The following is a 22,920-nucleotide window of genomic DNA, read 5'->3' on the forward strand; positions in this document are numbered from 1 at the left end:
AGTAAAAGCCTAATCGTCCAACAGTTGCAGCAGTTCCCTTTCTCGTTGTCGGGAAGTTGATTCCAGGCACCATCCTGGTCACGGCACCAATGTTTCGTCCAGGGTGGGACGACCCTACGGTGTGTTGTTTTTAACGGTGTGGTTCTCCGAACGACGAATGAGAAAAACTACTGCTTCTGAACTGGACTTTGCCTTTTATTGCCTCCGAGAGGCAGCGTGCCAGCTCGGAGGTTACTTTCAAGACACTGTACAGAACATGATTTCAGAGTCGCCTTTATAGGCGACTCTTAGTACAGATACTACCTGGAAAATTATAATTTGGGGACGTGCGCAAAAACATTCAAATTTAAATCTAATTAGACTATCTGTGCGCCAAACGATCGTATTGCGATCAGTATTGGCGCGCAGAATCGAAACAATACACAGAACAGAAAACAAATAAAGCAATGCACGTTGCTCTGTTTGACGCGTTCCTCTTCACACTCAGCAGCACTGCACAGCGACGATGACGACGGCGCGAACACATAATAATTGGCGTTTCAGGGTAAATACGCTTTATGATGTCATTATTTACCAATGTAAATAAATACTAAGGTATGGACATCCATATATCGTGTTCGTGCCTTTTGTGTATGGCGAAAAAGCTTTCACTACTATATTCGAACGAGCTCCATAAGAAGCCGTGCAAATATGTACGTCACCATTTGCTGTTTACATTTTTCATCATCCACTAATACATTTGCATTTGATCTTCTTCCTCACCTTCTGTTTATTCTCATTGATTATTTACGTAATATTCCATACATTTTGCGCTGTCAAAAGATACCCGCTAAAAAGAGTCATAAAGAATTTATTACGAACAATTATTACGAGAGAGCTTTCGTTCTAACTGGGATGCAGGGAGAAAATTCTCTCTGTTTTCATTTCGTTTCGTAGTTGACAGTCATGCTTTTTCTGTCGCAGCAGGGTCGAATGCATGTTAGATGGAAATCTTCTGAGCGCTGAAGAATAACTCGGATTGTGATGGTTTTGTGGAAAGCATTTTATATGATGAAAAATAATGATGATAATTATTTATTCTCCACTTATTCAACATGAAAAAACATGAAAAAACAGATGCTCTCTAGAATTAACATGAAGTATTTAACTTAAACCTAGATTTAATAGAACAAATCGAATAAATTTTCAAAGTTCAAGGGCCAATGCGGAAGACAATTTAAAACGTAGGAATGGTTGTAAAACGAATATATTTGATGAATAAACATGATTTCATAAATTGTTTCAATTCTGCTCCTTGAATGGCTTAATATACTTTGGATTTCAACATTTTTCACGTGGGACAACTGTCCGATTTGAATGGGATGTATATATAAAGTAGAATAACCTTAAATAAAACATGGATTGGTAATGCATTAATTCATCCAAAATCCAGTTTAAATTATATCACATTCACACGATTCGATTTTGTTAGAAGCTGTATCATTGATTGTCGAGTAGAACGCAATGGTTTAGTTTCCATTTTTGAAAAACAATTAAATTGCTGAGTTGCCCTTCATACATGGAGATACTGGTGGAAATACATTTTAGTTCGATAATATTTCTTGAAAATTGGTCCAATCGTCCTTTTTTTATTTATTTGTGAGAATTCCCAAAAGTATCTAAATTTTTCTATCAAATCTCCGTTCGATCATAGTACAGAATCAAAATACTTTTAAACTTAAAAATAAATTGAGGAATAGTCCGATTCCCCGAAAAGGGCGCACCAAACTAATGAATGTAGCTTCGCACATTATCCTTAATGAGAGCATCAAATATTGTTCGAAAATCCCTTTTCATATTTTTTTTTTATATTTTTTTTCGTAGAAACTTTGTTCAGAAAAATGTTCGATTGTCGCCACACAAATGCTTGATTTCGCAAATTAAATTTTAAAACTCTCCTTGAATTCAACCCTGTATAGCGTGCAAATGAGGAAACATGGAAACGTCAAGATATATTATCTTGCTGCAGTCTGAACACCTCGTAATAGTTGGATACCCTCTCACTTAACAATATCATAAATAGCCCAATCTGAATAGGCTATAAAACATAGAAAATACTCCAGCAGCTGTCCGGATGCAAAAAATCCTAGCCAAAGATTATTCTAATGGATTTGATACATTAAGAAAAGAAAACTGCTTATTCACAACATAGGGTAAGACGGTATAATATGCCCCCGCTAAGGCAACTCCTTGATAACTTTTTACTTTTCAACGCAATTTATGCAAACTTTGTGTTATTTGGTAGTCCAGAAAGTCGCAAATGTATTGCCCGTGAGTAGTCATATAAAAATATTACAGATTACACGTAATAAAGCTTTTTCGAAAAGTTGTGAAAAAATGGATTTCAAAAAGTGCCTGGGCAATACGCCCCACCTTAGCCAAAGATGTTTCAAAGCCCTTCATTAGTATTTTATCAATCCAATAATAAAATGTTTACAAATCCTTATGTACGTGACATTAAAAAACCAACATAAGTCCTTTTAATCAGGTTTGAATTGCATTTCAGTAGTTTCCATATAATTTGGAAGCAACTGCTGCAAGCTCGCCGCGTTTGTGTATAGTTGGTAAGGGCATATCGTCCTGCCTACACTGGGTTACATTTTTGAATATGGAAGCAATTTTATATCACGTTAACCACTGACAGAAGTTAATTGGTTAGAACTGATAAGTTAACTGAGTGTTCCAGTGCAAGTTTTGCGGACAGTATGCTAGAGTTGCTCCAGAATGTTGAGCAAACAAACATTGAAAGTTACATCAAAACTGTAACTTTTTGTATTTTTCTATTATTTTTATTACGTAATAAAAAAAAATACTCCCATATTCACAAAGAATGATGGTTTTATAAATATTTATAGTTACCAACTGATTTTGACCCTTAGTTATAGTTTTCTAGAAATCCAAGTGGGGCGTTTTGACCAGGTAGGGCGCATTATACCGTCTTACCCTATGAGAGTGAAACGTTAGAATTGATGATGAAAACTAATTTTCCGGGTTCTTCATTCATTTATTTCATTTATTTAGTCTACATCTAAACAGATAACACTGAATCAACAATTTGACGCCACAATACACGGTTCGAGGCCGCATTTCTCCATCCTCGAGTACGCCCCACGCTCGCCAAGTCGTTTTGCACCTGGTCTGCCCATCTCGCTCGCTGCGCTCCACGCCGTCTCGTACCTGCCGGATCGGAAGCGAACACCATATTTGCAGGAGTGCTGTTCAGAATTCTTGTAACATGCCCTGCCCATCGTACCTTTCCGGCTTTAGCTACCTTCTGGATACTGGGTTCGCCGTAGAGCTGGGCGAGCTGGTGGTTCATTCTTCGCCGCCACACACCGTCTTCTTGGTGGGCAGTGTAGTTCGCCTCCGCGCGGTACCCACTGGAAACGATAGCGTATCAACGGCAGTTGAAGGGCTAGGCGGCTAAATGGACTACAAACGAGGGAGCGCGGTTGCGCATTGAGACTTAGGCTGCCATTTAAGTCTCAATTACGGTTATGGCAGGCGTGTTAAAGGTTGTGTGTTTTGTATATTGTTATATTGTGTATTGCGAGTAGAGCCGGGTGAAACCGACTCGAAACGGCGGGTGGGCTGATGGCAAGGCTGCCTTCCGTCCCATAAAACCGTGGCGGGCCTTGCGGCACGCTGTCCAATTCTGCTGTCTGGTTGGTGACCAGACAGAAATAAACTCAGATGAACTCCTGACTAACGCCGATCTGGCTCTGAACACGAAAGTGTCAACCCCCGCATGGCCTCCCTGCTTGCTTGCAAGCATAGTCAACCATGAGATCATAGAGGCGACTACTTCAGTAGGATTCGATGGCAGCTGCAAGGGGGACCCATGAGCTATGTCAAGTACTCCAGTTTCAAGAGGTAGGGGCGCCGTAGGCGTAACGGGAGACCCCTTCGCAAGTAGGGGTCTAGCGCGGTCTCCTCCCACTATGGAGGAGAATGGTGTTGAGGCAGTAGCTAGTTTGCACGGGACTAGCACTACCCCAGCGGGAGGGGTTGACAGCCAGAGCGATGCTCAGGCAGTCAACACACCAGGCGAGCCTCTAACCGGTATCCGGTTAGTCGCCAAGCAGCTCGCGAACACGCGAACATGGCACGCTCACCAGGAGGGGCAGGACCCTTCTCCTTCCTTGGAGGGAAGGTTTCGACGCAAGAGGTGATTGGTACCACCCGAGTGTCAGCGAGGGAGGGACTGCGGCGCGCCAAACGCGCCCGGCAGCAGTCAGAGGGTCGGTCCGGTAACGTTAAGCGGCGCCTTACTGTTACGGACAGCGGTACGGTCGAGTCCGATAGGGCGCCCGATCGTCGAGAGAGGGCACCCAATCAGGCGAAACCACGAGGGAAGGGCAACGGTGCGGCCCAGGCTACTAAACCCAAGGGTGATGGTAGCCAACCTGCGACGACTGCTCAGCGGACCGAAAATCCCTGGCAGCTCGTTAGCAGATCTAAGAGGAGGGGAGAGGGTCCTCACCCCGCAAGGAAACTTAGGGACAGAGGCGAAGCCTTGTTGGTCAAGACCGACAAAGAGAGGTACGCCGACGTTCTTAAGACCATGCGAGGTGCCGAAAAGCTTTCGACACTGGGTGAGGACGTGCGAAGCGTCAGACGCACCAAGGCAGGCGAACTGATCTTGGTGCTGAAGCGTGGAGCGAAGGCGAAGAGGTTGGCCCAGGAGGTCCTGGGTGAGGGAGTGGAAGTGAGGTCTCTGGGCACCGAGGTGACCCTCCGGTGTAAACAGCTGGATGAAGTCACCGAGGCAGAGGACCTTATTTCGTCCTTAAAGGTACAGTGCGATATAGAAGTCGAGCGGTCTTCTATTCGTCTTAGAGGTGGACCCTTTGGCACGCAGGTAGCTTGGTTCAAGTTACCGGTAGCGGATGCCAAAAAGGTCCTGGCGGTCGGGAAACTGAAGGTTGGATGGTCAATATGCTCAGTAAGCATATTCCAGCCACCTTTAGTCGAAAAGTGTTTTAGGTGCTTCGAATCTGGTCACAAGTCATGGGAGTGCAAGGGCCGGACCGAAGTAACCTGTGTCGTCGTTATGGAGAGAAGGGACATTTTGCGCAGGCCTGCGATAAAGCACCAAGGTGCCTTATCTGCGCTAGTAGGAAGCAAGCCTGTAACCATGTTATGGGCGGACCTACTTGTCCTTTCGGTGGTGGCAATAAGAAATCGCCGTGCGGGTAGCACAGCTGAATCTTAACCATTGTGCTACTGCCCAGTAGCTGCTGTGGCAGTCGGTCTCTGAGTCAGAGACCGACGTCGCTATTCTTGCAGATCCGTACCGTGTCCCTGTCAATAATGGAAACTGGGTCGCGGACGACTCCAAGATGGCGGCGATCTGCACAACGGGCCGGTTTCCGGTCCAAGAGGTCGTACACACACCTGTCGAAGGTGTCGCCATAGCTAAGATCAACGGGGTGTTCTATTGTAGCAGCTATGCCCCACCACGGTGGCCAATAGAGCAATTCACCCGGATGGTCGATGGGCTATCGTCCGACCTTGTAGGTCGGAAGCCGGTTGTCATAGCGGGGGACTTCAATGCTTGGGCGGTGGGTGGGGAAGCCGCTGCACCAATCAGAGGTCAAGCTTTGCTAGAGGCTCTAGCAAAGTTGGAGGTCGTGTTAGCTAATGACGGCTCAAACAGCACGTTCCGTAGGAACCGTAGCCGGGGACTGAACTGGAGTGTCGACGAAGGCTACACCCACAGCGACCACCTAGCCATCCGCTACGTGATCAGCTGTGGTGTGCAGCAGTCGAGGTTGAAAATCCCGTCAGGTCCGTGGGTGGAAGGCCCAAAGCTTCGACAGCGAAGTGTTCACCGCGGCGCTGGGACTGGAGGGTAACACCGACAGTCTTACAGGGGACGCACTGACAGCTGTCCTGTCACGTGCATGCGATGCCAGTATGCAGAGGAGGGCACCACCGTGGAACGGTAGACCTCCAGCATACTGGTGGAGTGCAGCATTCGCAGACCTTCGGTCAACCTGCCTTAGGGCTAGGCGAAGGATGCAGAGAGCTCGCTCTGAGCAGTTGAGGGATGAACGCCGCTTGACGTTCAAAGCTGCAAAGTTAGCCCTTAACAAGGCCATCAGTAGCAGTAAGAGGAAGTGTTTTGACAACCTATGCCTGAACGCCACTTCTAATTCTTGGGGCGATGCCTACAGGATAGTAATGGCGAAGACCAGAGGGGGGTTGGCGCCTCCCGAACGGTCGCCGGAAAGGTTGAATCGCATTATCAAGGTTCTCTTCCCGTCCCATGCCACAAGCCCTTGGCCACCCCAGCACCGCAGAACGCGAGTGCTGAAGTGGCAGCGGTGACGAACGAAGAGTTGCTTGCGGCGGCCCGAACCCTTGACACGAACAAAGCTCCGGGGCCCGACGGAGTTCCAAACCTCGTTCTGAAGCCAGCGATCATGGCTAACCCGGACATGTTCAGGGACAGCCATGCAGAGATGCCTGGACGAGCGCAATTTCCCGATAGGTGGAAGAGACAGAAGCTGGTGCTGTTGCCGAAGCCAGGAAACCACCAGGTGACCCATCGGCGTACAGACCAATCTGCCTACTGGACACCACAGGGAAGTTGCTTGAGAGGATTATCCTCAACAGGCTTACCCCGTACACCGAAGGTACGAACGGCCTGTCAAGCAATCAGTTTGGGTTTTCGTAAGGGTAGGTCCACGGTGGATGCTACCAACTCGATTGTGAAAACTGCGGAAGTAGCGATACAACGCAAGCGGAGGAGACTCGATTCTGTGCGAAAGTGACGCTCGACGTCAAGTACGCATTCAACAGCGCAAGCTGGGATGCCATCACGCTCTCGTTACTCCGGTTGGGCATTCCGGTGGGCCTGTACAACATTTTGGAAAGCTATTTCCAGAATCGCGTACTCTTATACGAGACTGATGAAGGGGAGGGTAGTGCTTCTATCACCGCAGAAGTCCCTCAGGGATCTATCCTGTGTCCGGTGCTATGGAACACTATGTACGATAGTGTTTTAAGACTGAAGTTCCCCCCAGGTGTTAAGATCGTTGGCTTCGCTGATGACATAACGCTGGAGGACGCGATCGCTATAGTAGAGGAATGGATGAGCTCAAGGCAGCTGGGGCTAGCTCATCACAAAACAGAGTTGGTTGTTGTACTTGAACGATGTTATCATCGAAGGAAAGGATGTGGTGGAACATGACAAGCGTTTAAACGAGGTAATGTAAAGCATTTTTTGAGCAATAAAGTTGGGTTGATAACAGTCAATTTGAGCTATTTTATTTATGAAATGATTCTCAACCGAACTAACTGTTTCAGGTATTGTCCCGTTTGAAAGATCGAAATGTTGCTCTTAACTGGGAAAAATGTCAGTTCAGAGTTACACAACTTGAGTTTCTGGGGCATCGGATGAACAAAAATGGTATCAGCCCGTCAGAAACAAAAACACAAGCATTACTTTCGTTTCGGGAACCACAAAATGAGCATGAGCTTCGCAGCTTTCTTGGCCTTGCCAATTATGTGAACAAATGCATCCCCAATTTTGCAACTATGGACCAGCCTTTGCGGAAGCTATTAGTAAAAGACGTCAAATTCACATGGTCGGAAGAACAGGAAGCTGCTTTCAATGAAATTAAGACGGCCTTGAGTAATGTTCAGAATCTGGGATTTTATAGATTGGAAAACCGAACCGCTGTCATCGCTGATGCAAGCCCACACGGTCTAGGAGCACTCATTGTTCAGTACAATCAGAATATGGAACATCGGGTGATCAGCTACGCTTCCAAATCGTTAACTGACACTGAGCGAAGATACTGTCAGACGGAGAAGGAGGCGCTAGCTATTGTGTGGGCGGTGGAACGTTTCCGATTCTATTTGCTTGGGAGAAGTTTTGAAATTGTCACTGATTGTAAAGCCTTGTCGTTTCTATTTGCACCACGTTCTAAACCCTGTGCGAGAATCGAACGCTGGGTTTTGAGGCTTCAAATATTTGACTACAAAGTGGTTCATATTGCTGGTAAAGATAATGTGGCTGATTGTCTTTCTCGCTTAGCCACACAGAGTTCTCGACCATTTGACGCGAACGAAGAAATAATTGTGAGAGAAATAACAATCTCAGCGCTTACTTCGTCAGCACTCACGTGGAATGAGATTATCGAGGCTTCACTTGTAGACACCGACATCGAATCAAATCTCGATCGAGTACAGAGTTCTAGCAACTGTGTCAGTTCTGTTTTACTGAGAGGTGATCGTATTGTTATACCGCCATCGGGGGTGACAATGGGTCTGGGGGTGAGAATGGGTCATCGCTCTAACCGGCAGCCTGGAGGTCGTAGAGTAAAATCGTTCAAAAAGGTCTCTTATATTTTAGTCTTCTTGCCTTCAGATACATTCAATCCATTCTACAAGCATTCTAAGTAGTTGAAACATTCTTACCCCCATTTGACTCATTGTCACCCCAGGCGACGGTACTAAAAGCGCTGAGGGAAAAGGTTCTATCTGCGGCTCACGATGGTCATCCGGGAATAACCATGATAAAGAATCACTTGAGATCAAACGTATGGTGGCCGAAAATGGACACCGATGTGGAAAAGTATGTGAGAAGCTGCAGAGGTTCACCACCTGAATCAATGGTTCGTAGTCAACTACCTTCGTACCAGTGGCCTTTACCAGAGAGACAAAACTTGTTCGTGGTAATCGATTACTACTTCAAATTTATTGAAGTTTGCGAGATACAATCTACTACTTCAAGCGATGTGATTAAGGAACTGGCAATCATATTTGGTAGGTATGGTATTCCATCTTTCATAAGGGCAGATAACGGCCCACAGTTTAACGTTGACTGTGTGGGGATCAAAAAATTTTGCGAATCAACTGGATTCAAAATTTTGAACACAATTCCTTACTGGCCACAATCTAACGGTGACGTGGAACGACAAAATAGATCCATTTTGAAACGGCTCCGCAAAACATCCTTCAACCGATAAATCACCAGGTGAACTCATGTTCGGCAGACACATAAAAAGTAAGGTTCCGTCAAGAACAATATTCAATGAAGATGGCTCGGTAAGGGAACGTGACGCACTTGTAAAACAAAAAGGAAAAGAATATGGAGATATGAAGCGGAATGCCAAAGAATCAGAATACAGAAGGTTGATACTGTTGTGGCCAAACGAATGCGAAAAAGTAATAAACTCGATACCAACTTCAGCAATGAGAAGTTAATCGTGTAAAGCAAAAATGGTGCTGCAAAAATTATCAAATCATCAACAAGCGGAAAGGAATATCGACGTAATTCACCCCACCTTAAAAAGATTTCAATTCGTGATGCAGATAAGTGCAGTGATCAGGATGCAAAGAAGCATGTGATGAAACTTCTTCATCGATCGAGCATAGCAAGTCGGTGTCCGAAGTACTTAGACGTGACTCTTAGTAAATATGAAGATTTTATTCCACACTGGATTTCAATTATAATGAAATACTAAAATACAATAAATTCAAATGTACGATATTGTAGAATGGCATTTTTTAATCAAATGGGAGATTGTAACATATAACGTAGAACTTTCACCAATATTGACATAGCATTGAAAACTACACACCTTTAAATATACGAACCTTGACACGCAGGAGTATGTAGAGATTGTTTGTGTAGAGACGGACCAGGCAAACATTGAGGGATTCAATGAACGATAGTTAGGTGCCTTGATATACTGAAATGATGATTTTTTGGACACACATATCCAAGAAAAAACTGGAAAGAAACTATCCACTTCTATCTATTTGCTTCACTGAATGTAAACGTTTTAGAAAATGAGATTTATTGCCATTTTATCGACCAATCGGTATTTCTACAACCAAACAACATATTTATTGCCATGAATTTACTGGAGCTAAACAGTTCAACCCATTCGAAACTCATTAAACATATCATCCATCTTTGGCTATCCTAGATTTATTTCGAATCCCGTTCAACCAGCACACACAGATAAAAACGCCATCAAATTGAAAACCTGCCCTCAATTTCCCCTGAAATCAATCACCGATTGCGAAGCGCGCTGAAGTTCACCGGTCGGTCGAGCAAATTCATCATCATCAGCAATAAAAAAACAAAATTGTAACCGATCTTGCTCCGACGATCTTCTGTGCGACAAAGTCTCAAGTTGTCTACGAACCGAGGGAGCTGCTGCCTCTAAAATTAGGCGATCGTTAATTATTCAAATTTGGACCGCACAGCTTCGAACTGGGTGCTTTTATTGCACTGCCGTGAAATGGCTTTGCAGTCGTTTTTGTCGATCAGACTCGTAACTGATTAGAAAAGAAGCCATTTTTGCCGCGATATGATCAGCAGAGCAACCGAGTCACTTGATTTACAGCATTTTAGGAGCCATTTGATCCATCCTGGTCTGCAAGATCAATTTGTGACATTTGAGGAATATTTTTTTGGAAACGTTTCTGACATGTGATCTGCATGCAACTCTGAGACAAGGATCGCTTGAATATGAGATTTGTCGTCTAATATTTCATTGGATGGATGAATTTGGTGAAAACTCTAACAAACCATGCATTAATTTTGTGTATAATATTCAAGTAGGGAACGGGCTTACAGCCTATAGTCCAATAAACCAAACAAAGACTGTTGAGATGAAAATTTCAGAATAATAATTAATAACCTATCAGTGAAAGAAACACCGTGCCTTTCATTATCAATGTTGACATCCTCGTTAAACTGATATCTCAAAAATAACCGAGACTTGAATTCTTTGTGTTCTTTGTTTTTGAAGATCTAACGAAACCAAAAGTGTTCGTCTCCAGCTGAGCGCTATAATATGGCTGCAACGCTTTTTACCCTTTTGGCATTCTGCGTTTGTGCTCTACGCTTTTTTCCTGGAATTGATCCTGGGGGATCATCAACGGCGAGCAGGTGCCGAAGCTTCGTCGAAACTGGCTTGCTAATTGGCGGATTGCTGAAACCAGTTTACGTTCGCTTTATGAATGAGTCAGTGTAGCGTGTGCGGTATCATTTTTTCTTCGGTTCAGGTTCGGGAAGTTCTGGTCAAGCGTCCCAGGAAGAATCCGCATTATTGGTCTGTTGTTACGGTATGCAGCTAAGGGATCCGGTATTGTTATCATACGACAGATATGATTCTTTTACTAAAAAGCAACATGCGTCGGAAATGCTCCAATGGAATTGTAACCATTGTTAAATCAAGTCATATATATTTTTGCCTTTCTCGTATACTAAGTATACGTAAAGGCTATAATTTCACTCAAAACCAAACTTTTAATAGAAGGCTCAGAGACCCATAATGTTATATACCAATCGACTCAGCTTGACGAATTGAGGTGATGTCTTTTTGTGTATGTATGTATGTGTGTGTGTGTGTGTATGTGTATGTGTACAAATTTTGTAGACACACTTTTGGAACTTAGCATTACCTGATTTACTCGCAACAAGTTGCTTTCGATGGAGAATGCGGTCCCATTGTTTGCTATTGAAAATTGTCCTAATCGGACATTGCATTTCGGAATTATTGAAAAATCATTGTTTTTTCCCAAGGCTTTTTTGACCTTTCCTATGTGATTTTTTTTACGATGCACGAGAAAGGCATCATCGCCGCTAGGTGGATTAATCTGGGTTTTTAATATGAAGCTGTATTAAATTTTAAAGATTCTTTTCAGAAACCTACTTTCAGCCTTTTGAAACGACCCGACTTCTGAACGTAGTCTTCCCGACAGCTGAACGAGGTTTTCGTGACTTCTGGAAGCGCCTTCTTGATTTCTGAAGAACTTCATCACGAATATAAGAGTCTTCCAGGCTGCTGAAAGAAGCTTCCTCACTACTGGTTGAAACTTCAACGCCATCTGTACGAAGTCTTCCCGACTTCTGGAGGAAGTCTTCCCGATTTCTGGGGGAAGTCTTCCCGACTTCTGAAGGAAGTCTTCCCGACTTCTGGAGGAAGTCTTTCCGACTTCTGGAGGAAGTATTCCCGACTTCAGGAGGAGGTCTTCCCGACTTCTGGAGGAACTCTTTCCGACTTCTGGAGAAAGTCTTTCCGACTTCTGGAGGAAGTCTTTCCGACTTCTGGAGGAAGTCTTCCCGACTTCTGGAGGAAGTCTTCCTTGACTTCTGGAGGAGTCTTCCCCCTTCTGGAGGAAGTATTCCCGATTTCTGGAGGAAGTCTTCCTGACTTCTGGAGGAAGTCTTCCCGACTTCTGGAGGAAGTCTTCCCCCTTCTGGAGGAAGTCTTCCCGACTTCTGGAGGAAGTCTTCCTGACTTCTGGAGGAAGTCTTCTGACTTCTGGAGGAAGTCTTCCTGACTTCTGGAGGAAGTCTTCCTGACTTCTGGAGGAAGTCTTCCGACTTCTGGAGGAAATCTTCCGACTTCTGGAGGAAGTCTTCCCGAATTCTGGAGGAAGTCTTCCTGACTTCTGGAGGAAGTCTTCCTGACTTCTGGAGGAAGTCTTCCTGACTTCTGGAGGAAGTCTTCCCTGACTTCTGGAGGAAGTCTTCCTGACTTCTGGAGGAAGTCTTCCTGACTTCTGGAGAGTCTTCCCGACTTCTGGAAGTCTTCCCGACTTCTGGAGGAAGTCTTCTGACTTCTGGAGGAAGTCTTCCCGACTTCTGGAGGAAGTCTTCCTGACTTCTGGAGGAAGTCTTCCTGACTTCTGGAGGAAGTCTTCCTGACTTCTGGAGGAAGTCTTCCTGACTTCTGGAGGAAGTCTTCCTGACTTCTGGAGGAAGTCTTCCTGACTTCTGGAGGAAGTCTTCCCGACTTCTGGAGGAAGTCTTCCCGACTTCTGGAGGAAGTCTTCCTGACTTCTGGAGAGTCTTCCCGACTTCTGGAGGAAGTCTTCCCCTTCTGGAGGAAGTCTTCCCGACTTCTGGAGGAAGTCTTCCTGACTTCTGGAGGAAGTCTTCCTGACTTCTGGAGGAAGTCTTTCCGACTTCTGGAGGAAGTCTTTCCGACTTCTGGAGGAAGTCTTTCCGACTTCTGGAGGAAGTCTTTCCGACTTCTGGAGGAAGTCTTTCCGACTTCTGGAGGAAGTCTTTCCGACTTCTGGAGGAAGTCTTTCCGACTTCTGGAGGAAGTCTTTCCGACTTCTGGAGGAAGTCTTTCCGACTTCTGGAGGAAGTCTTTCCGACTTCTGGAGGAAGTCTTCCCGACTTCTGAAGGAAGTCTTCCCGACTTCTGGAGGAAGTCTTTCCGACTTCTGGAGGAAGTCTTTCCAACTTCTGGAGGAAGTCTCCCGACTTCTGGAGGAAGTCTTCCTGACTTCTGGAGGAAGTCTTCCCGACTTCTGGAGGAAGTCTTCCCGACTTCTGGAGGAAGTCTTCCTGACTTCTGGAGCAAATCTTCCCGACTTCAGGAGTAAGTCTTCCCGACTTCAGGAGGAAGTCTTCCTGACTTCTGGAGGAAGTCTTCCCGACTTCTGGAGGAAGTCTTCTCGACTTCTGGAGGAAGTCTTCCCGACAGCTTGAGGAACTCTTACCGACTTCTGGAGGAAGTCTTCCCGACTTCTGGAAGAAGTCTTCTGGAGGAAGTCTTTCCGACTTCTGGAGGAAGTCTTACCTCACTTCTGGAAGAAGTCTTCTCGACTTCTGGAGGAAGTCTTCCCGACTTCTGGAGGAAGTCTTTCCGACTTCTGGAGGAAGCCTTCCCGAATTCTGGAGGAAGTCTTCCCGACTTCTGGAGGAAGTCTTACCGACTTCAGGAGAAAGTCTTACCGACTTTTGGAGGAAGTCTTCCTGACTTCTGGAAGTCTTCCTGACTTCTGGAGGAAGTCTTCCTGACTTCTGGAGAAAGTCTTCCTGACTTCTGGAGGAAGTCTTCCAGATTGCTGGAGGAAGTCTTCCAGACTTCTGGAAGTCTTCCAGACTTCTGGAGGAAGTCTTCCTGACTTCTGGAGGAAGTCTTCCCGACTTCTGGAGGAAGTCTTCTCGACTTCTGGAGGAAGTCTTCCTGACTTCTGGAGGAAGTCTTCCTGACTTCTGAAGGAAGTCTTCCTGATTTCTGGAGAAAGTCTTTCCGACTTCTGGAGGAAGTCTTCCCAACTTCTGGAGGAAGTCTCCTGACTTCTGGAGGAAGTCTTCCTGACTTCTGGAGGAAGTCTTCCCGACTTCAGGAGGAAGTCTTCCTGACTTCAGGAGGAAATCTTCCCGACTTCTGGAGGAAGTCTTCCTGACTTCTGGAGGAAGTCTTCCTGACTTCTGGAGGAAGTCTTCCTGACTTCTGGAGGAAGTCTTCCTGACTTCTGGAGGAATTCTTCCCGTCATCTGGAGGAAGTCTTTCTGACTTTTGGAGGAAGTCTTCCCGACTTGTGGAGGAGGTTTTCCTGACTTCTGGAAGAAATCTCCCCGACTTCTGGAAGAAATCTTCCTAACTTCTGGAGGAAGTCTTCCCTACTTCTGGAGGAAGTCTTCCCGACTTCTGGAGGAAGTCTTCCCTGACTTCTAGAGGAAGTCTTCCCGACTTCTGGAGGAAGTCTTCCCGACTTCCGGAGGAAGTCTTCCCGACTTCTGGAGGAAGACTTCCCGACTTCTGGAGGAAGTCTTCCCGACTTCTGGAGAAAGTCTTCCCGACTTCTGGAGAAAGTCTTCCCGACTTCTGGAGGAAGTCTTCCCGACTTCTGGAGGAAGTCTTCCCGACTTCTGGAGGAAGTCTTCCCGACTTCTGGAGGAAGTCTTCTCGACTTCTGGAAGAAGTCTTCTCGACTTCTGGAAGAAGTCCTCTCGAATTTTGTGAGAAGTCTAGAGGAAGCCTTTCCTACTTCTGGAGGAAGCCTTTCCTACTTCTGGAGGAAGTCTTCCCAACTTCTAAAGGAAGTCTTCCCGGCTTCTGGAGGAAGTCTTCTCGACTTCTGGAGGAAGTCTTCTCGACTTCTGGAGAAAGTTTTCCCGACTTCTGGAGGAAGTCTTCCCGACTTCTGGAGGAGGTCTTCCAGACTTGTGGAGGAGGTCTTCCTGACTTCTGGAGGAAGTCTTTCCGACTTCTGGAGGAAGTCTTCTCGACTTCTGGAGGAAGTCTTCCCGACTTCTGGAGGAAATCTTCCCGACTTCTGGAGGAAGTCTTCCCGACTTCTGGAGGAAGTCTTCCCGACTTCTGGAGGAAGTCTTCCCGACTTCTGGAGGAAGTCTTCCCGACTTCTGGAGGAAGTCTTCCCGACTTCTGGAGGAAGTCTTCCCGACTTCTGGAGGAAATCTTCCCGACTTCTGAAGGAAGTCTTCCCGACTTCTGGTGGAAGTCATCCCGACTTCTGTAAGAAGTCTGCTCGACTTCTGGAGGAAGTCTTTCCGACATCGAAGGAAGTCTTTCCGACATCAGGAGGAAGTCTTTGACATCTGGAGAAAGTCTTTCCAACTTACCGACTTCTGGAAGAAGTCTTCTCGACTTCTGGAAGAAGTCTTCTCGACTTCTGGAAAAAGTCTTCTCGACTTCTGGAGGAAGTCTTCCCGACTTCTGGAAGAAGTCTTCCCGACTTCTGGAGGAAGTCTTCCCGACTTCTGGAGGAAGTCTTCCCGACTTCTGGAGGAAGTCTTCCCGACTTCTAGAGGAAGTCTTCCCGACTTCTAGAGGAAGTCTTCCCGACTTCTGGAGGAAGTCTTCCCGACTTCTGGAGGAAATCTTCCCGACTTCAGGAGGAAGTCTTCCCGACCTCTGGAGAAAGTCTTTGCAACTTCTGGAGGAAGTCTTCCTGACTTCTGGAGAAAGTCTTCCCGACTTCTGGAGGAAGTCTTCCGACTTCTGGAGGAAGTCTTCCCGACTTCTGGAGGAAGTCTTCCTGACTTCTGGAGGAAGTCTTCCCCTTCTGGAGGAAGTATTCCCGACTTCTGGAGGAAGTCTTCCTGACTTCTGGAGGAAGTCTTCCTGACTTCTGGAGGAAGTCTTCCCGACTTCTGGAGGAAGTCTTCCTGACTTCTGGAGGAAGTCTTCCTGACTTCTGGAGGAAGTCTTCCTGACTTCTGGAGGAAATCTTCCCGACTTCTGGAGGAAGTCTTCCTGACTTCTGGAGGATCTTCCTGACTTCTGGAGGAAGTCTTCCTGACTTCTGGAGGAAGTCTTCCCTGACTTCTGAGGAAGTCTTCCTGACTTCTGGAGGAAGTCTTCCCGACTTCTGGAGGAAGTCTTCCTGACTTCTGGAGGAAGTCTTCCCGACTTCTGGAGAAGTCTTCCCGACTTCTGGAGAGTCTTCCTGACTTTCTGGAGGAAGTCTTCCTGACTTCTGGAGAAGTCTTCCTGACTTCTGGAGGAAGTCTTCCTGACTTCTGGAGGAAGTCTTCTGACTTCTGGAGGAAGTCTTCCTGACTTCTGGAGGAAGTCTTCCTGACTTCTGGAGGAAGTCTTCCCGACTTCTGGAGGAAGTCTTCCCGACTTCTGGAGGAAGTCTTCCGACTTCTGGAGGAAGTCTTCCTGACTTCTGGAGTCTGACTTCTGGAGAGTCTTCCCGACTTCTGGAGGAAGTCTTCCTGACTTCTGGAGGAAGTCTTCCCGACTTCTGGAGGAAGTCTTCCTGACTTCTGGAGGAAGTCTTCCCGACTTCTGGAGGAAGTCTTCCCGACTTCTGGAGGAAGTCTTCCCGACTTCTGGAGGAAGTCTTCCTGACTTCTGGAGAGTCTTCCCGACTTCTGGAGGAAGTCTTCCTGACTTCTGGAGGAAGTCTTCCCGACTTCTGGAGGAAGTCTTCCTGACTTCTGGAGAGTCTTCCCGACTTCTGGAGGAAGTCTTCCTGACTTCTGGAGGAAGTCTTCCCGACTTCTGGAGGAAGTCTTCCCGACTTCTGGAGAGTCTTCCCGACTTCTGGAAGTCTTCCCGACTTCTGAAGGAAGTGTTGCTAAATTCTGGAGGAAGTCTTCCCAACTTCTGGAGGAAGTCTTCCCGACTTCTTAAGGAAGTCTTCCCGACTTCTGGACGAAGTCTTCCCGACTTCTGGACGAAGTCTTCCCGACTTCTGGACGAAGTCTTCTCGACTTCTGGAGGAAGTCTTCTCGACTTCTGGAGGAAGTCTTCCCGACTTCTGGAGGAAGTCTTCCTGACTTCTGGAGGAAGTCTTCCTGACTTCTGGAGATGACCTGGGAAGTCTTTCCTGACTTTCTGGAGGAAGTCTTCCCGACTTCTGGAGGAAGTCTTCCTGACTTCTGGAGGAAGTCTTCCTGACTTCTGGAGGAAGTCTTCTGACTTCTGGAGGAAGTCTTCCCGACTTCTGGATTTCTGGAGGAAGTCTTCCCGACTTCTGGAGGAAGTCTTTCCGACTTCTGCAGGAAGTCTTTCCGACTTGTGGAGGAAGTCTTTTCGACTTGTGGAGGAAGTTTTTCCGACTTGTGGAGGAAGTCTTTTCGACTTGTGGAGGAAGTTTTTCCGACTTCTGCAGGAAGTCTTCCCGACTTCTGGAGGAAGTCTTCCCGACTTCTGGAGGAAGTCTTCCCGACTTCTGGAGGAAGTCTTCCCGACTTCTGGAGGAAGTCTTCCCGACTTCTGGAGGAAGTCTTTCCGACTTCTGGAGGAAGTCTTCCCGACTTCTGGAGGAAGTCTTCCCGACTTCTGGAGGAAGTCTTTCCGACTTCTGGAGGAAGTCTTCCCGACTTCTGAAGGAAGTCTTTCCGACTTCTGGAGGAAGTCTTCCCAACTTCTGGAGGAAGTCTTCTCGAATTATGTGAGAAGTCTAGAGGAAGCCTTTCCGACTTCTGGAGGAAGTCTTTCCGATATCTGGAGGAAGTCTTCCCGATTTCTGGAGGAAATTTCCCCGACTTCTGTAAGAAGTCTTCTCGACTTCTGAAGGAAGTGTTCCCAAATTCTGGAGGAAGTCTTCCCAACTTCTGGAGGAAGTCTTCCCGACTTCTTAAGGAAGTCTTCCCGACTTCTGGACGAAGTCTTCCCGACTTCTGGACGAAGTCTTCCCGACTTCTGGACGAAGTCTTCCCGACTTCTGGACGAAGTCTTCCCGACTTCTGGACGAAGTCTTCTCGACTTCTGGAGGAAGTCTTCTCGACTGGAGGAAGTCTTCTCGACTGGAGGAAGTCTTCTCGACTTCTGGAAGAAGTCTTCTCGACTTCTGGAAGAAGTCTTCTCGACTTCTGGAAGAAGTCTTCTCGACTTCTGGAAGAAGTCTTCCCGACTTCTGGAGGAAGTCTTCCCGACTTCTGGAGGAAGTCTTCCCGACTTCTGGAGGAAGTCTTCCTGACTTCTGGAGAGTCTTCGACTTCTGGAGGAAGTCTTCCTGATTTCTGGAGGAAGTCTTTCCGACTTCTGGAGGAAGTCTTACCTCACTTCTGGAAGAAGTCTTCTGACTTCTGGAGGAAGTCTTCCCGACTTCTGGAGGAAGTCTTCCCGACTTCTGGAGGAAGTCTTCCCGACTTCTGGAGGAAGTCTTCCCGACTTCTGGAGGAAGTCTTCCCGACTTCTGGAGGAAGTCTTCCCGACTTCTGGAGGAAGTCTTCCCGACTTCTGGAGGAAGTCTTCCCGACTTCTGGAGGAAGTCTTCCCGACTTCTGGAGGAAGTCTTCCCGACTTCTGGAGGAAGTCTTCCCGACTTCTGGAGGAAGTCTTCCCGACTTCTGGAGGAAGTCTTCCCGACTTCTGGAGGAAGTCTTCCCGACTTCTGGAGGAAGTCTTCCCGACTTCTGGAGGAAGTCTTCCCGACTTCTGGAGGAAGTCTTCCCGATTTCAGGAGGAAGTCTTCTCGACCTCTGGAGAAAGTCTTCCCGACTTCTGTAAGAAGTCTGCTCGACTTCCATAAAAAGTGTTCTTGACTTCTGTCAAAAGTCTGCTCGACTTCTGTAAAAAGTCTGCTCGACTTCTGTAAAAAGTCTGCTCGACTTCTGTAAGAAGTCTGCTCGACTTCTGTAAGAAGTCTGCTCGACTTCTGTAAGAAGTCTGCTCGACTTCTGTAAGAAGTCTGCTCGACTTCTGTAAGAAGTCTGCTCGACTTCTGTAAGAAGTCTGCTCGACTTCTGTAAGAAGTCTGCTCGACTTCTGTAAGAAGTCTGCTCGACTTCTGTAAGAAGTCTGCTCGACTTCTGTAAGAAGTCTGCTCGACTTCTGTAAGAAGTCTGCTCGACTTCTTTAAGAAGTCTGCTCGACTTCTTTAAGAAGTCTGCTCGACTTCTTTAAGAAGTCTGCTCGACTTCTTTAAGAAGTCTGCTCGATTTCTGTAGGAAGTCTGCTCGACTTCTGTAAGAAGTCTGCTCTTCTCTGTAAATAGTCGACTCGACTTCTGTAAGTAGTCTGCTCGACTTCTGTAAGTAGTCTGCTCGACTTCTGTAAGAAGTTGACTTCTCTAAGAAGTTTGCTCGATTTCTGTAAGACGTCTGCTTGACTTCTGTAAGAAGTTTGCGGGACTTCAATAAGTGGTGTGATCGACCTCTGTCAGTAGTATGATCGACTTCTGAAAGGCGTCTGATCGACTTCTGAAAGGCGTCTGATCGACTTCTGTAAGAAGTCTGCTCGACTTCTGTAAGAAGTCTACTCGACTTCTGTTCTTTTCCCGAATTATGACAACCAGTCGGTGCAAAAAGCCAGCTTTTCCAGACCCATCTTGATTAGTTCAGCTCCAATTCCAACCTTACCATCTGCAAATTTATTTTTAATTTGTTGGATGCTGTCCTTAATTTCTATCTCAATGGGTCTTCACCCGTGAATTGGCATATCTTCCACTGCCCTAACCCTGCGGTGTTTCTCGTAGTGCTCCTTCCACCTCACGTTTGTCCATCAAAATGTTTCCATCTTCATCCCTGCACATCTCGGCTCGCAGCACGAAGCCTTTGCGAAATGCGTTGAAATGATAGAACTTGCGTGTTCCATCCCGCATCCAATGCCAACATAATTTGGTCAACCTTCAGGTAATATTTTTTTATTGCAACTTGTTTTTGCCTTTCTTCCCGACTTCTGGAGGAAGGCTTCCCGACTTCTGGAGGAAGTCTTCCCGACTTCCGGAGGAAGTCTTCCCGACTTCTGGAGGAAGTCTTCCCGACTTCTGGAGAAAGTCCTCCAGACTTCTGGTGGAAGTTATCCCGACTTCTGGAGGAAGTCTTCCCGACTTCTGGAGGAAGTCTTTCCGACATCCGAAGGAAGTCTTTCCGACATCAGGAGGAAGTCTTCCCGACATCCGGAGAAAGTCTTTCCGACTTACCGACTTCTGGAAGAAGTCTTCTCGACTTCTGGAAGAAGTCTTCTCGACTTCTGGAAGAAGTCTTCTCGAATTCCGTGAGAAGTCTGGAGGAAGTCTTCCCGTAATCTTGAGGAAGCCATTCCGACTTCTGGAGGAAGTCTTTCCGAGCTCTGTAGGAAGTCTTCCCGACTTCTGAAGGAAGTCTTTCCGACTTCTGGAGGAAGCCATTCCGACTTCTGGAGGAAGTCTTTCCGAGTTCTGGAGGAAGTCTTCCCGACCTCTGAAGGAAGTCTTTCCGACTTCTGGAGGAAGTCTTCCCAACTTCTGGAAGAAGTCTGCTCGAATTCTGGAGGAAGTCTTCCTGACTTCTGGAGGAAGTCTTCCCGACTTCTGGAGGAAATCTTCTTGGTGTCTGGAGGAAGTCTTCCTGACTTCTGGAGGAAGTCTTTCCGACTGCTGGAGGAAGTCTTTCCGACTTTTGGAGGAAGTCTTTCCGACTTCTGGAGAAAGTCCTTCCGACTTCTGGAGAAAGTCTTTCCGACTTCTAGAGGAAGTCTTTCCGACTTCTGGAGGAAGTCTTCCCAACTTCTGGAGGAAGTCTTCCCGAATTCTGGAGGAAGTCTTCCCAACTTCTGGAGGAAGTCTTCCCGGCTTCTGGAGGAAGTCTTCCCAACTTCTGGAGGAAGTCTTCCCGAATTCTGGAGGAAGTCTTCCCAACTTCTGGAGGAAGTCTTCCCGGCTTCTGGAGGAAGTCTTCTCGACTTCTGGAGAAAGTTTTCCCGACTTCTGGAAGAAGTCTTTTCTCTGTAAGAAGTCTGTTCGACTTTTGTAAGAAGTCTGTTCGACTTCTGTAAGAAGTCTGTTCGACTTCTGTAAGAAGTCTGTTCGACTTCTGTAAGAAGTCTGTTCGACTTCTGTAAGAAGTCTGTTCGACTTCTGTAAGAAGTCTGTTCGACTTCTGTAAGAAGTCTGTTCGACTTCTGTAAGAAGTCTTCTCGACTTCTGGAAGAAGTCTTCTCGACTTCTGGAAGAAGTCTTCTCGACTTCTGGAAGAAGTCTGCTAAAGTACTGTGAGAAGTCTGCTCGACTTCTGTAAGAAGTCTGCTCGATTTCCGTAAGAAGTCTGCTCGATTTCTGTAAGAAGTCTGTTCGACTTTTGTAAGAAGTCTGTTCGACTTCTGTAAGAAGTCTGTTCGACCTCTGTAAGAAGTCTATTTGACTTCTGTGGGAAGTCTGTTCGACTTCTGTAAGAAGCCTGTTCGACTGTTCTGTAAGAAGTTCTGTTCTGTAAGAAGTCTTCTCGACTTCTGTAAGAAGTCTCGACTTCTGCAAGAAGTCTTCTCGGCTTCTGGAAGAAGTCTTCTCGACTTCTGGAAGAAGTTTGCTTGACTTCAATAAGTAGTGTGATCGACCTCTGTAAGTAGTATGATCGACTTCTGAAAGGCGTCTGATCGACTTCTGAAAGGCGTCTGATCGACTTCTATAAGAAGTCTGCTTGACTGTTGTAAGGAGTCTGTCCGACAGTTCTTTTCCCGAATTATGACAACCATTCGGTGCAAAAATCCAGCTTTTCCGGACCCATCTTGATTAGTTCAGCTCCAATTCCAACTTTTTACAACTGCAAATTTATTTTTAATTTGTTGGATGCTGTCCTTAATTTCTATCTCAATGGGTCTTCACCCGTGAATTGGCGTATCTGTATTGGCCACTGCCTTGACCCTGTTTATGTAGGTGTTTCTCGAAGTGCTACTTTCACCTCACGCTTGTCCGTCAAAAAGTTTTCATCTTCATCCCTGAACATCTCGGCTCGTAGCACGAATCCTTTGCGGTATGCGTAGAAATGATAGAATTTATGTGTTTCGTCCCGCATCCAATGGAAACATGATTGGGTCAACCTTCAGGTAATATTTTTTTATTGCAACTTGTTTTAGCCTTTCTCGTACAATAAAGTTGTACCGAAAGACTATTATTTCACTCCCATATAATTACATATTAATCGATTCAGATCGTCGAGCTGAACAAAAGTCTGTCTGTCCGTGTATATATGTGTGAATGTGTGTGCACACAAAATAAGAAAAACATTAGACAACTTTTCATGTAGCAATCCATAGCCGATTTTCTCGCAACCGTGCCTAGTTGACCACTATTGCAAAGCCTAGTTGAAGATATTGAATTTGATAACGATCGAAAGCTTTTAAACAGTTATGAAGGAAATGGTACATCGAACCATATTAGTGCCATACGAGGTTGGTGTCTTAGCTAAATGCAAGAAGGCAGTTTCACTACTTGGTGGATTAGGTTTGGTTTCTCTTTCATAGTAATTGAATTCGCACTCGCTTGCATACAATTAAACGCAATCTTACGACTGAAAAATAATTTGGCCCAAGCATTGTGGGATTGATACATGTTTCAACCCCCAGGCAAATACTTCAACTATGCAATTTATTCATAAATCATTCCAAATGCAATGTTTAGTACGTTAAGAATATAACTAAGACTTTCAATAAAAGTCGTTTTAAGTAAAATGTTTTGGGCTTTTATTGAATTCTGTCACTTGTAGATGTCTCATGAATGTGAGTTCTTTTTGTTGCACTGTTGAAGTTATGGATTTGGGAAGATTGCTAAAGTATGCCACACAAAATTTGGCAGTTTTAAAGCCAGCATTGAACTTCTCAATTACACAGGACATACTTTATGGATGGCCCTTGCTTGTACAAATTTTTACATGTACTGAGTAAAACATTTATTCCACGTGTTTGTTCCGATAGTTTTGTTATCCTG

Source organism: Armigeres subalbatus, chromosome 1 (genome assembly GCF_024139115.2).
Source record: "Armigeres subalbatus isolate Guangzhou_Male chromosome 1, GZ_Asu_2, whole genome shotgun sequence".
Taxonomy (NCBI): Eukaryota; Metazoa; Arthropoda; class Insecta; order Diptera; family Culicidae; genus Armigeres; species Armigeres subalbatus.